This window comes from Dermacentor variabilis, chromosome 3 (genome assembly GCF_050947875.1).
Source record: "Dermacentor variabilis isolate Ectoservices chromosome 3, ASM5094787v1, whole genome shotgun sequence".
NCBI lineage: Eukaryota > Metazoa > Arthropoda > Arachnida > Ixodida > Ixodidae > Dermacentor > Dermacentor variabilis.
In genome coordinates this window covers 135,515,623-135,529,899 of record NC_134570.1, presented here as the reverse complement: position 1 = coordinate 135,529,899, position 14,277 = coordinate 135,515,623, and the positions used below count along the sequence as shown (strand labels likewise).

At 44.2% G+C, this 14,277-nt stretch overlaps 1 long non-coding RNA gene across 1 annotated transcript in view; it reads left to right on the top strand.

Moving 5' to 3' along the window:
• Positions 1-238: 238 nt before the first annotated feature.
• LOC142574209 (uncharacterized) overlaps positions 239-14,277 on the top strand; it is a 161,514-nt gene continuing 147,475 nt past the window's right edge. Inside the window, exons 1-2 of the long non-coding RNA XR_012826453.1 lie at positions 239-356; positions 2,877-2,945. This is a non-coding gene — a long non-coding RNA (uncharacterized LOC142574209). The remainder of the gene's footprint in view (positions 357-2,876; positions 2,946-14,277) is intronic.

Here is a 14,277-nt window from a genome sequence, read left to right as displayed (position 1 = left end):
ATTGACACCTTCCAACGCAGGTCAATACTATGAAAAATCACTTCTGGGGTAATTCGCAAGATGGAGGTGGTTTTTCTTCACAGGAATGTTTGTTATCCGCCATAGATAGGAAAGAAGCTCCCCAAAACGGTTCCATTATAACAAAATCGTATCGGCTTCTCCAAATAAAGGTTTCGCTTTCCACATTACTGGCTTGTTACGGAAGAAGTGATTCCAGACGTCTCTGCTTAAATGAGGATTTTTGGTTCTTCTCATAAATGTTCTCTGCAGGTCCGTCCTCTGAAGGGAAGCAGAAACCAGTAGCCAAAAATCCAACGACACACAAGGAAGAAAGACTCACAATGCGGGTGCCTTGGGTACGTGATGGTTTCTGAATTTCGTTGTCTGAAGAGGAGATAGTAAAGCCTAGGCAAGGGCCTGGGTGACTACTGCGCGGGCACATGGCTGGCTGGCATATGTGGCTGTTACCGAATAGTGATTTTTGAGACCGAATCGAATACAAGTTGAATAGCGCCAGAAGCGAATCGAATCGAATGAAGTACTGAACGCTTTCCAAATAGCTTCCGAATTAGGAGCAGTCGTGGTCACAATTAATGTAAAACGATAGTCTCATCTCAGTATTCTAAATCTTAGCAACGTTTTTTTCTTTACACAGTACGTTAGGAAGAGTTACCTATTAAATCCACAAATGGAGCATTAGAAGCAAACAAGTAGCTTCTTCGCATGTATAGGGCTCCTTAAAGAGTGCGAATGGTACTCTGTGACTATTAAATTTGATGACCGAATCGAATAGGGCGTCGTTTGGTTTGTTATTCTAAAGCTTCGAATATTCGCAAACCCTCTCGGCAGTAAACCCGTGATTGTTGCAGTGAGATTTACATTTACACATCTATAATTTTTTATTCGTGTTCCTGCTATCCTATCATGAATGGCTACTAGTATCTGTATTAGGAACGTTGCCTTGTTTAATTATATAGATTTCATATTAAAATTTGATAAGTCCCGATATTTCTGCGTTTCCCCGACAGTGAACCGATTTATTGTAAATGCGGAGGAACATGACGACGGACACGATCACTTCTCTCGACAGCAATTTCTTCCTTACGGTGGTCGCAACGTCGCCCTCATCCACTGCCATATTCCCTGCTGCGGCTTCGGAAATACATACGCAGAACGCACCGCAGTAAGAATCTGTGTGCGCCACACACATTGCCAAGGGCAATGTTGCCATCCTCTGCCTTTTTATGCACTAGCCTGAATAGCACTCAATTTTCCACTAATAGACGGTACGCTGAAGCTGCTTCATTTGTTAAGCGATTGCAATGTAGACGTTATCGCCATGAAAAAAAAAACGACAAAATGGAGCGTGACATAGTGTAGGGTCGATGGAGGCAAAGAAGACCATGCAGCGCGATGAACCGTTGTCCGAAAAGTGCACAGTCTAGCAGCCTGGGTAATTGGCAAATAACTGCTCGTAGCCAAAATAATGCCTTTCTCGTAAATGCCAAGGCGTGCGGTGCTTATCGCTACTACTTACATAGGCGAGCATTTAGATTCAGATTTAGATTTATTGCTTGCGAAAAAGAAGTGCATACAACATCACAAATATACAGACTATTCTCCCAAAGTGAAAGAACTGTAGTTAGGACCCTCGGTTAATGACCACATCATTGATGGTGATATTTTTAGACAACAAATTAGCGCTATTGTCAGATAACATCGATCAATCAAAATACACTATTATACATTTCATTTCAAGTCAAACAAACACGAAAAAGCACATTATGAAAGAAAGTCGGGGGAAAGAAGGGATGAAACTCAAGAAATGACATGTGAGACAGAAGTCAAAGATACAAAGCCAGATCGTAGTGCGGTTATCGCAAGAAATTATGCTTAAAGTAATTTTTAAACATTTCAAGAGAAGCACAAGGTTTTATTGTTGATGGTAATTAATTACAAAAAGAAATTGCGGCGAACGCAGATTTTTCTTGCCGTAATTTGTATGAACCACGGGTAACAAGAAATTGTTGTTAGCCGCCAATCTGGTTATATTTTTGTTCGGTAAAAGTTCAACTGCAATACACTGAAACGTGAGGTTATTATGAAGCAGTTTGTGGAATAAGACGGGTATGTTAAGCTGTAACAAATTGCTAACTGGCAAGATATCGTACCCGCGAGGTAACACAGAGGCATTGGATTGCATGGAACTAGAAGTGATAATGCGTGTTGACTGGTTTTGGATACGTTTAATTGATGGTAAGTAAGAAGCGTACATGTTGCCCTATGAAACAGTGCGATAGTTATAGTGACTGGTAATGAGAGCATAATACAATGCTAGCAGAGCCTCACGAGAAAAGAAAGCGCGAGCTTTGATTAATGCACGCTTACCGAACGCAGTCTTTTCCTCGAGATGTTGGACTGGACAGAAAAATGCAAGGCTAGGGTCAAGCTGTATGCCCAGAAAAGTAGCATCGTTGCAGAGGGAAATAGAATGAATTCCCGTTTGATAAATTAGGAAAAATATTACAGATGCGAAAAACGCTTCGTGCATGACGAGTGAGCTTCGTGCATGATGCTGCCAAAAGGAAGTTTCCGCCGCATGTAGGTTCCCGACTTCATCCAAATGGTTGTCTGTTGCTGTGCTTTCTGCAAGCGACTCAAAGAACACATTCAGATCTTTTAACTGCCGCCACAGGAAAACGTTCTTTCACTGATCCCAGTATAGAAACGAAAGCCAGCGATGTTGTTTTTTTTTTTCATTACATCATATAGTTCTTTTTACGCTTACCCTGACACACTCGATGGTAGCATTCATAAATGACAGATCTAAATTATTAATTGGCCATCGACTGCCATCCTTTTCGAATAATTCGCAGGCCAGCTACTTTTCTGTTGACTGCAAGAACAAAGATGGAATATATGCACCTGACGGAAAACTGTGCTTGGTGAGTAAGCATCTATTCTACTTCGATATTTGCACTGGTTATATTGCCGAGGAAAGTATATTGACAATCAGTGCTAGCGTTTTTTGTCAACGTCTTGCCTTACCACGCAATGAAGTTAACTTAACGTGACTTTAATGCAGGGAAACCAACCTTTCCTTAAGCGCGCCTATATACTTAAGGTAGTGAATGCAGCCTCCAACACGAACGTACTTAATGATTTTGGTCCCTGCTGCGGTTAGCAATTGAACGTGCGACCTCGTGCTTAACGCAAGAACGCCAGCGACACACAGTCACCTCGGTGGATCGTACAGGCAGGTATGGTAGGGTTGCGGTATTGCAGTCTCGGAGTTGAGCGGTTCTCTGAGGTTCGCTCTCTTGTATACGCCTCCGCTACGCGTCCAAACGGGGAGCTGTACTACGCTACCGGCCTCACACGGAGACTAAGCTCGCCCGCACCATCGTCCGAAGTTTCCTTGAAAAAAAAAGAAATAGAAAATGCTCTTTATACTTGCGAAAAACGCAAATTCTTACAACATTTCCGTTTTGGCAGAAAGAAGTCTTCATTTAACAGTAAGCAAATACCGGTATTGGTGGTTTTCAAAAGGAGGTCCCACAGCACATGGCTCAAAGGCGACTTTCTTATTGAAATTAGTGGAGACCAATACAAGAGAATGTCAGCAAACAAGCGCATAGGGCAATGATGAGTTGCGAGAACGAGAGGTTTGAGGAATCTAACAGGGTTTTATTTACATAGCGGTAATGGGGACAACATATATATAGACACATGCACACTCGTACTGGAGGAAGTAGAGAAGCACATCAAATTATAACAGCCAATCCCGCAGCTAGATTGTTCTCGGAACATGACCTAAATCATTCTGAAAAAAACACCGCACGCGGAGGAGGTCTCACCAAAATTATCGGCGCATTAAACCTTTGGAGATGATTGGTGACGGTAATGCGATTAGCATTCTTTCTTGCGACCGGTGTTTAAGTGGTGATTATGCGTAGTACGCGTGATGGATTCTTGTGATGGTAGAATTAACGAGAACGAGAAGGCTCTTTAATATGAATTACGACAAATTCACAGCACACATTCCTAGTAACTCCACCTGTATTCCTATAATGAGTATACTTAATCCTGTGTTTATTGTACAGCTTTATACCCCCTGCACTTATTGTATTGATTTTTGTTCTATTTTCTTTGTTTCTATTTTATTTATGAAATGATCCTGTTATTTTTGGCTCTGCTAAAGTGCAAAGAGATTATATGCATACTTGTGTGTGTCTTTCCCTGCTTTGCTGTTGTTGCCCTGTAGAAGGGGGCTGGGGCCGTTGTCAAGCTGCCGTTTACGAGCAGCTTTTACCCACAACCTCCTCCATCATCCCGATGGAAATAAATATTATTATTATTATTATATAGCGATCGGCGCTACCTATTGGTGTCGCCGCAAAGCCTGTGCGTAGATTCCGAAATGCACGCTACGCCGGTACGTCAGAACACTGAGAAACGCGTCATGCAGCGACAGGGCTCCCCTCTCGCGTTTCTTTCTTTACACGCTGCGCCATCTAGTGGGGCAGCACGAAGTAGACGCGTGACCTCGGAGAGGAAAAGCGGGGCAGTCTGGTGCCTTCGAACGCTGTTCCCTTCCTTGCTGCAAATCGTGCGGTACATTTTCCATGACCCAAGTTGGCGCAAGGTTCTGAGGCACCATCCTGCCACACTCCGCCTAAGATGTTGCAAATTCGATCTCGTATTTGACGCAATGGCTAGGCATTGCAAGCGTCGGTCAACGCCGTTTTCACGGTCAGACTTTGGCTCCTTGCAGTAATTAGCTGCGCAGCATGCATCCCTCATGGTCGTGAGTCCTTTCACAGATAGGGGCAACTTGCAGACAACTCGAACGGGCTTTGACCTCGTACACTGGCCTAATTTTGTCTAGGCGTAACAGGTCGAATGATGGTCACGTTAGCGCTCCCATCACCCGTTCGCATGGTCTTCGACTAATGCGCCAGACGAAGCAGTATGCACTTATGGCCACCTTTAGCGACGTGAACACCCTGGGCGCTGGCTCAACGTGTCTAGTACGCCTTCTTGTTCATCGTCCCTTTGTCGTGTTTTTATTACAAAACAATGTTTGGATCATATCAGGCCCTTCGCGGTGGTCACTATGTTGTTCAGCCTAATTTAAGGACTCTTCCAAAAAATTCAGATCCCGTGTCACGATCGAATAGTACTGGGTGTTACCGCTGCGGCAACAAGGAAACTATCGAACACATTCTTTGACAATGTCCCCGATACAGCGCACACAGGCAGTCACCCGCTCTAGCGGTCGCTGTCGAAGGACACAGTCCTGAAAAGCCAAACTATGCAGTCGTCAGACCACAAGAAAGTCAAAGCAGTGTTAAAATTTTTGCGTTCGAGTGGCCTGTTGAGAGAATCAAGTCCTCGTGGACATTACCAAGCTTCACAATTTATCTTTCGTGCCTTTGCATTTTGTCTGCGTTATTCTTTCCGTATTTAATTTTCCCATACCCTTCCTCCGTGCACGATAGCACACCAGTTAACCTCCTTGCCTTTTCCACCAAATATTACTGGCGCCTACTCTAGTGTACTGGAAACAATATGCACCACATTTTCTCCGAGCAATGCAATTGCTCTTTTTTAAAGACTTGGTGCATGATAGTGGGACATCCTGTATAATTCACTCAATTAAGGAAACGAGGCCGTTTCGGATACACTCGAAATCAGAATCAACAACAGCCATGCACGGCAGCGCCTGTACTCAGACTCACATTAAAAGAAAAAGAGAGAGAGAGAAGTTGCAGTTTATCCGGAAAGGGGAAGCAGTATTAGTGATAGCGAAGTGTATGACAATTACACGAAGGAAGATTCCACCATCGAGAGAAGCCAGATTCTTGGTGGTACAAGAGGACTCAGGCTGTAAAACTGAACTGTCGCCTACAATTACGCCTAGCAAATACGCATATAAGGCGGTCACGCCAGTGAACAAATCTTCGCGGTCGCAGGTAGTTTTTTTCAAAGAAACCGTTCCCCATGTGCATACATATATATATATATATATATATATATATATATATATATATATATAATGACTTTCAGCACAGGAAACGAATGGTTTAACACGAGGCCACGATCGCGCGCCTCTTTCCTTCCCGCTAAGGCAAACTGCACTCGCGGGCAACTTACTCTGGCAACAAACGGAAATCTAGGAAGGCAACGCGCTCACAAGTAAGAATGTTGCTGAAAAACGTCCGACACTCTCCGCTCCGTTAATTATGCAGGAGCAGAGAGTGTCTGATAGAGAGAGAGAGACAAAGCGACAGACAGAGATAGGACTGGACAGGTTCCCCCTCACACTCGAAAAATAGTTGCTATGCCACTGTATTCAGAGCTATTGTGGTGCACTCGATTGAAGCGATAGGTGTGATTATGCAGTTATAGAAATAGGGTCGCCAAGATTCTTTGCTTGAGCAAAACTCAAACTCCTTTCTTAGCATACAAGAATTGAAATTTCGGCAAATTTGTGAGTATGTATACTTGACTTCAAGCGCAATAAAGGAAGCACGAGAAGGAAAACCAAAGAGGACAAGAGGTACTTCAATGTTTATCCTCGGCAAAAAAAAAAATAAATACCCCTATTTATGACGCGATACAGAGATCAACAGCAAAATACATCAATTATGCATGTGCGTTCCCAACCCCCCAAAACGTTTAAGATAGTTCTAAACGATAGTTGTGACACGAGAATGTTCGTAAAAGAAACATGAGAACCGCAAAGCTCCCAAAGCGTAACACATATAGAAACGAGCTTTTTCTCAGGTACTTATAATGTGGGCCAGATAATGTTGGATTTACAGCGAGAAGCTACGTATCAGGAGGAGATGTATCGATTGTGCGAATGTTTATCGAGGGCTGAATGGCACACGTAGAACCATATTACAGCGTCCCTGTATGTGGCTAGCCGATTCGTTCGTCCGTCCGTCTGTCTTTCGCCTGTACCTCGAAATCTCTTCTGGCGCAACCCATGCCCATGTGCGAAAGGAAAGAAAGAAAGAGATGCGCGCGATTGGCTGCGCCAGTAGTGACGTCGTTACTCTCCGTCGCAGCCGAGCGCACGCGCAGAACCTTCTCTCCGGCTCCAAAATGGGTAGGTCACGTGTCATGCGTACTCCTGAGGAACAGCAGCTTTTGATCAGCAATGCCACGAGCAGAACCGAGAACGAGATAGTCTACGCCGTGCCGATGCTGCAGCCCGGCACAAGAACAGGCTTGTGCAGCCGAGCGCAAGCAGCAGCTGCGTACCGAGGAGCCGGCAACGTACCAAGCCATCGTTTAATGAACGGTCGGGATTGACCCAGCGATAAACACGGAGCCGCACGTTTGAACTTCGCCAGTTAATCAGCTGTGCGGACTGCTTGGGCGGTTATATTATGTTACATGCTATCGATTACTTGGTAAAATTAAGGTGTTCCGCTACTTGGATTAAATAGGCAAAACAAATTTATGAACTCATGTGAGTGTAGAGAAGCTCTATAACCTCCCTAGCTGCCTCTCGTTTAATGCGCTTTACGTCTAGTTCGAATCACTTGTTCCTTTCTTGCTTTCTTTTGGTTTCCTGGCTTATAGTGTCTCCGAACTTTGCGTGCCCTATTTCTGAAACTTCCAATATTATCTGGTGTGCATCCTCCTGGGGCGAATAATTTTTTTCTTTTTTTTTGCAGATTTCTCCTGGCAGACACATGCTTGGAACAGGTCATGGGTGCTACTGGGGAAAGTGTAATAATGGCAAATGTGTAAATGCAGCCTATTCTAGATGCGCAATTATGTAGGACTTGCACAGCTATGAATAAATCTTCATAAATAAATAAATAAATAAATAAATAAATAAATAAATAAATAAATAAATAAATATTCTGTGGTCAAATGTATGACTTTGCAACAACCGCCTTAAGCAGGTGGAAATAAAATGAACTCGTTGCAAGAAAATTGCACTGTTTCCTGGACTGCAAAATAAACAGTTTCATCGAATACTGTTTCTGCTAAAATTTTATTGCCATTACGTCAAAGAGTGCCGTTCTATGGCTCTTATGAGCGCGGCTACGGACGCTCGATGGCGGAAGCGGCAAGCTTTCCAAGTTGAAATATGCAGACTACAAGGGTTCCCTCGCTCCTCATGCTAGCTTCAAATAGTGTCTACGGGTGCCTTTTCAATACACATGGTAGCTCTTCAAAGCGCGCATGGTTCAATCATACAGAAAGAGCAAAATGAGAGGCCTTTACGAAGGAAAACAAGCTTTTTTCAGTAGGAGGGTGCACTGAAGACACGATGCAAGTGCTTAAAGCAGGAAATGGCTGCTACTATAGAGGGTTGCTCTTTACAATGTCCATGTTAAGTGAAACTGTCGCCCTCCTTTGTTAGCGCTGTCTGTGTGAGACAATGTTAAGAAGTCTGGTCCTGGCGTGAAAATTGATGTATCTCGCCGCAAAAAAGGCTAACGGACACCAAGCAGAATTAAGCACCCGTACTCTAATACGTGTAAAAGAATAAACACCCGTTCACAGCTTTACATGAGAAGGTAATAAGAATATTTATTAGGACTGTGGTAACCAGGCAACGCTCAAACCGCATTTTCTCCATCATCGCCGCTGTGGTGTCATGGTATCGAAATTACACGCGCGAGCCGCGTGCGAAGGGTTAGGTCTCCTAAAACGCCCGGTGTGTGTGGCTGGAAAATCGATCTAGCCAAGCCGACGGACCGTGAAGGTATGCTAAATCCGCTTTACGGCAGAGCCAGGGCGGCTCTCTGGTATCCGCTCCTGGAATGAGGGCTGGGCGTTTAATCCTGCTGAGCTGCTATGTGCATTGCACTCCATGGTACATGCACTAGTTTGAGTGGAGGAGGCAGGGAACATCAAACAAACGTTATCTAATCCTTGCATTGAGGGCTGACAAATGCCGATGTTTTGACGTCAATCTCGTATTGTGCACCGTCTAGGCGCGGGGCTGTAGCGTCATCGCCGGCATCACCGATCGTGCTGGCGTTGCGACACGTATGGTATCAATCAGGACGCTGTTCCTGCTGCACAGCAGGCGTGTCGCTTTTATAGCCGTCGGTACCGCTTACTTTCCGCACTTGAGCCGACAATGAACTTTCCTTTCTTCTCCTTCTAGAGTGTATCAGTTGTCATCGAATTCCGACATTGTTCGCGGCCTTGTCCGTATGTATTCAGCACTCTTTTGATTTATTCTGCCATCAATTAAAGCTCAGAAAGACCAAAATGCGTGAATTTCCCGGCTGTATCCTTGCCTATGTCACTGCACAACGCTGAGGACAGGCTGCGAGTGAAGCGTAAAAAATCACTCTCCGCCAGAAACATCGTGAATTCCACGGAGTCAATGGCACTGCACATAAGTAAAGACGAATCGTTACTATTTTTCTTCAGTAGTGCGATTTTCCGGACGCCTTTTATATGAAGTAGGCTATTGAACATCCATAACAACTTTCAAAGCACACAGGCGCGTTTGTGGAAAAACCTGAAGCCAAATTAACAAACGGGTTCCCGAACTAATGAATTTACGCTTCCTTCAAATGTAAGAATTTGCCGAGTTCATATGACCTTTCCGTACGTAAGAACACCATGAATGAGAGAGTTTTCCAGAACTGTAGTGTCGACAAGAACTTCAGTCTCTGTGCTAAAAGTAATTGACACGCAAGCCTTCCCGTCATTATAGTTTGTGTTCAAATCTGAACGCCAACGCGTTGGAGTATTATGCGCGTTTATTTCAAATAACTTTCTCTAGCCGAGCTATTTGAAAGCCACGTAGAAAACTGACGCAAACGGACAAGACCTCCTCGTCGGCTACTAGCCACCTATTTGTTCTAACCTAAACATTCATAAGTAGGTCAATCGCGAGATGTATGATATCCCTACAATTAACAGAGAATTATGCCAAGTAAGTTTCAGCAACAAATGAAGCGCGAAGCTAAATCTTAACTGGAGATCACGTTTGTCTTCTGCAGAGAAAGTCTTTAAAGGATATGACGTGGCGGCGGCACTGTGGCGTATCCTCGGACAGGCGTTACAATGACCAGATCGCTTGATTTTTCTTCTACGGTAGCGCGGTATGAGCCACTCCACCAATATATCTATATTACAACCTAAACACACATTCCCACCTTAGACTACTCCCCTCAAGGGCAAGCATGCTTTATGGATATTATATCCCTTTATGAAATATATGCTTCCATTACTAGGTTGTCAAGCGTTGCGAGGCTTCTTTCCTAGAAAGGGCTGAACATACGCTTCTGAAGAGCGTGTCGGTATTGTTGCTACTTTTTCTTTTTTTTGATTAACAATACAATAGCCCACAGAAGCGTCTAAAACAATTCCGACGACACGCATCCTGGATAGAAACACCAAGCGAAAGCGCCGTAAATTCAGCGGTAAGCTAAGGTACATGTATAGAAACTCCGCATTTAAATACGGTGTGTAGTCATGGTGAACTGCCTTCCACCTAGACACATCACTGTTGTCATCAACTGTGATATCCACCCTAAAAGGCTTGCCACTCGTACAATTTATTAAGGTGTCGCTTCTCATTGGTTCTCTCTTCTGCACCTTCACCGCCGCCGCTGTCTCTTCTTTCGGTCAGAAATTGAACGCCAGGAACGCATTAAACAGAACATAACCGTCATATTGTACAAATATTTAAAGGTTGTTATTGAACTATAATCACTAACTTGCAAGGAACCAGACCGAGCCTGCGCCACGGAGCCTTGCTCTCCCGTTGAAAACAGTTGTGTGAGTCTGGGAGCACTAATGTAAAAGTCAAGACGCGCCTACTCCCACCGCCCCCCCCCCCACCCGTTTATCAAGCCACCTCAAAATGAAAGCACTCCACAACCTGATTCGGTGGACTGCGATGTAGCACGCTCGCATTTGTTCCGTCTTTAGAAAAGCAAGAGAGATGAAAGTTTCCAAGAAATCGGTAGACAAAAACCGCAGGGCACTGCGATCCTGGTGGCGGGACCGATCATTAAGTGCATTACAACTTGCTGAATATGGTGAAGAGCGGTTAAAGCAATCTGGAGTGAAGCTCTACTACACTCAAAGGAAACGATCGTGGACGTAGGCATTTTGGCAAATGTTATCTTTCCCTGTGTGAGTGTTTCAATAGTACGAATTGGGCAAGGGCATGTAAAGAAACCAATGTGAGCCTTCCGATCTCTTCATAGCTGCTGCATAGCTGTCATTGCACGAAGGCCGAGAGAAACACGCTTGAAACGCTTAATCCAGTTATAAGACAACGTGACTGTAAAATAATAAAAAAATTGCCACTAAATTTGCAGGCTGGTCAACGCGAAGGCCAGTAGTGAGGCGGCAAAATATATGAGAAAAAGCGAGATTAAATCCCTGCCACTCATTCGGTACGGAAAAGTGGTGGTGAAGTGGCTAAGAAAAGTGTTGGCGTTAATTAATAAACGTAAATGAACTTGTCCCATGGCACGATTCAAGCAGAGAACCCCGACTATAACAGCTCGTTCTCACTTAGATTACGTTTATTTGATGTTGACACTACAGCTACGAGCCTTATACTTCGTGTAATATTCTAATATGTTGCTATCACATTATTTGCTTCACCGTCGTGGGGAATCTGTGACACCTATCTTTCTTTTCCCCCGGATGGCCGGCCCCTCTGCTTCTGCAGATGCGCAGAGGCAAGCGCCATCTGGTAGGTGGCACGCTACTACTACTAATCACAGTGCGCCACCCCAGCAGCGCGCGTGATGCACTGTGATTGGCTAGTCGGCCGGAGAAGAGCCACGCCACTGCCACGGTAATGAAACCTGGCGAGGTTCGCAAAGAAAAGTGTCCCATTAAAATACGGCTAAGGGTAGCCGCGGCAGCAAGACCATAAAATGTAAGAAACATTATACGCGACACAATTAAGGGCCATGTGTCGCAAAAAAATCCGGCGTCCGGCGTCTACCGGCGTTTCGGAAATAGTCAACCCTAACCTCGCATACGCAACCACGCAGGCCCCCCGTGTAGGCCAAAGAAGTTACTGAGCTAATTGAACTTCTCGATGTAAAAAGAATCAGAAAGAATTATAAAGTGTGAGTTACGCGAAACCTACAGAGATGATAGCGTGGGATTGTAATTTCAATATACGAGGCAACATAATTCGCTTACGCGGACACTCAAACGCACACACCCTTTAAAGCAATAGCACTCTGTAGTTTGAGGTCTTCTAGGAACAGCCCGCCCCCCTAGGTTCTTTGCATACAATCGAAGAGAGAACCACAAAGCTGGCCTTCATGCATATTGTTCGCCGCCAACCTTTCCAGGTAAACATTACGATTACATAAGCTGCAGTGTGGTTCCCTCGTCGTCGTGTCGTCTTTCCACCGCGTGTTCGTCCCTTTTAACGCTACCATCAGTTTTAAAGAATGCATCACCAACTAGGCCAACACGAAGTTTTATAAGCTGCAGTTACCGGGAAGCGTCAGCAGCATTCGGGGATCTTTTAAGCCATTGTGTCCTGCTCTTACAGGCGAAGCTGAAGCGTCCTCCAAATGCAATGTAATTAAAGAAATGTAAGAAAGTTTTAACGAACCAAAGAAATAAACATACATACAAACAAAACCAATAAGCCAAAAATCAGGCAGGCCAGTTGGCAAGCAATTTGCGGTCTGCCTGTCACAATTGCGAAAGGTCATTATTTTGACTACAAATCCGAATTTCTAGAAAAATATGTAAGCGCGTTCTGTGTATTTGGATAAAAAGCTTACTCTTGGTCCTAAATTCTTCCACGTGTTTTCCTTACTAGCTACGCTGCAACGCACCCTAAAAGTTACGTTGCAAAATATACTTTGGGCACCCAGTCCAAGGATCGAGTTTACTTGAGATAACCAGGAGACATGAGATGTGACACTTTGGCTCGCAGTGCGAAAGCGCTGCTAACTGTTCTCTGTATTAGAGATGTTCTTTAGTTCACAGCACTTCTCGTAAAACCATTATAGCCCTAAAGCATAGAGAAAGAGATTCAACAAGAGTGGATACTTGCATGCAGCACAGCGGCTGAATTCACTGCAGCGCACGAAGCGGATGGGATTAAGAGGAATCTTTAGCTCGGGCCATACTCGGACGCGGCCTATTCATTACATGTAAAACGCAAAAACGTTGTTCTGAGATAACGCCAGGACCGATTTTAATGAAATGTGTTGCATTTGAGAGAGAAAATTAAATTCTAGTGTCTGTTCAAAGCGGAATATTGATTTCGGGCTTGAATTTCGTTGAAACGATTTTGATATACTCCACAGTTCAGAAAGAAATAGAAGCAGGAAGTTTACAAATTCATAGCTCTGCATCAAAACAAATAGCGCGGTAACAAACGGCATCCATTAGCTCACTTAAAGCGGACAAATGCGATATGTCAGTTTACATCTTACGTTAATTTGTGACATTGCTTACAAGGGTTCTGCAAAAGCTGTATTTCCATTTTACTAAATCTTCTGATATTCATGTGCAACATATCAATGTTGTCCGCTTTAGATGTACTATTAGATCCAATTCACAGAATTGTATTATCGTTTTTCGTTGTTGAGTTACAGAGTTGTAAACATAATAGTTTCATTTATTGAGAATGTTTGGTTTTTGCCAATTTTTCAGAAAAATTGATGACGTCACTCAATAATTCTAAACCAAAAGTCACCAGATTTTCTTTTAAATGCAACAAACCTCACCAAATGTGGTGCAGTGGTTGCCGAGAAAAACGAATTCTCCTTTTACATGTATTTAGATAGGAGCACTCGAGCTAAAGCTTCCTCTTAACAGCTTCCGGTTTCGGATTTGGGCGCGCTAGTTTTGAAGGCCAGCTGGTACCCGCAACCCCGGCCTGGCTTATCGGCATCGCACTTTCTGTTATTTTCGCTTCTACTGCTGAACCACGCGGGCCTTCACGGGGAATCGTTCTAACGCGACAGCGTTAAGGAGCTCGTGTCGCAGAAAAACCGGTGTTGTCGGCGTCGGCGGCGTTGGCCATGAGCGACAAATCCCGGTAAGCAATTCATAAATAAAAACAATTTGCAAGATGGGTTTGGTAAGAATCGAACCAGGATCTCCTGAGTGTGAGACGGAGACGCTGCCACTCAGCCGTGAGTTCTATAGTTCAAAGCGGGACAAAAGCGTCTCTAGTGAATGCGGTGTTGCCTCAGAAACGTACCGTAGAACGTTATACTGCAAGGTATATAAGTAATTATGAGCATGTAAATTACAGAAGTCGCAGTTAAACGAATAGCGAAG